This window comes from Otolemur garnettii, unplaced genomic scaffold (genome assembly GCF_000181295.1).
Source record: "Otolemur garnettii isolate 467f Iridium unplaced genomic scaffold, OtoGar3 scaffold00043, whole genome shotgun sequence".
Lineage (NCBI taxonomy): Eukaryota > Metazoa > Chordata > Mammalia > Primates > Galagidae > Otolemur > Otolemur garnettii.
The window spans coordinates 4,685,436-4,686,550 of record NW_003852438.1 but is presented as its reverse complement, the minus strand read 5'-3'; positions in this window follow the sequence as shown (position 1 = coordinate 4,686,550).

Sequence of the window (1,115 nt, the reverse complement as noted above, 5' to 3'; positions counted from 1 at the left end):
GATTTGAACCCGCCACCTTAGGTGTATGTGGCTGGCGCCTTAGCCACTTGAGCCACAGGCGCCGAGCCGAGATCAAACTTTCACTCTTCACAGATGATGACTGTATCTGGAAAACACCAGGGGTTCTACTACAAAACTCTTAGAAGTGATCAAGGAATACAGCAACGTCCCAGATTACAAAGTCAAAACTCATAAATCTGTAGCCTTTATATATACCAACAATAGTCAAGCTGAAAAAGTAGTCAAGGACTCTATTCCATTCACAGTAGTGCTAAAGAAGATGAAACATTTGGGAGTTTACCTAACAAAGGATATGAAAGACCTCTATAAAGAGAACTATGAAACTACAAGAAAAGAAAAAGCTGAAGATGTTAATAAATGGAAAAACATACCATGCTCATGGCTGGGAAGAATCAACATTGTTAAAATGTCCAAACTACCCAAAGCAATATAAAATTTTAATGCAAGCCCTATTAAAGTCCCACTGTCATACTTTAAAGATCTCGAAAAAATACTTCATTTTATATGGAATAAGAAAAAACCTCGAATAGCCAAGACATTACTCAGAAATAAACAAAGCAGGAGGAATTATGCTACCAGACCTCAGACTATACTATAAATTGATAGTGATCAAAACAGCATGGTACTGGCACAAAAACAGAGAGGTAGATATATGGAACAGAATAGAGAACCAAAAGATGAACCCAGCTCCTTACCATTATTTGATCTTTGACAAACCAATTAAAAGTATTGAGTGGGGAAAAGATTCCCTATTTAACAAATGGTGCTGGGTGAACTGGCTGGCGACTTGTAGAAGACTGAAACTGGACCCACATCTCTTACCATTAACTAAGATAGACTCCCACTGGATTAAATATTTAAACTCAAGACATGAAATTACTTAAGACATGAAAAATACTACAAGAAAGTGCAGGGAAACTCTTGAAGAAATTGGCCTGGGTGAATATTTTATGAGGAGGACTCCCTGGGCAATTGAAGCAACATCAAAAATACACTACTGGGACCTGATCAAACTAAAAAGCTTCTGCACAGCCAAGAACACAGTAAGTAAAGCAAGCAGAAAGCCCTCAGAATGGGAGAAGATATTTGCAGGT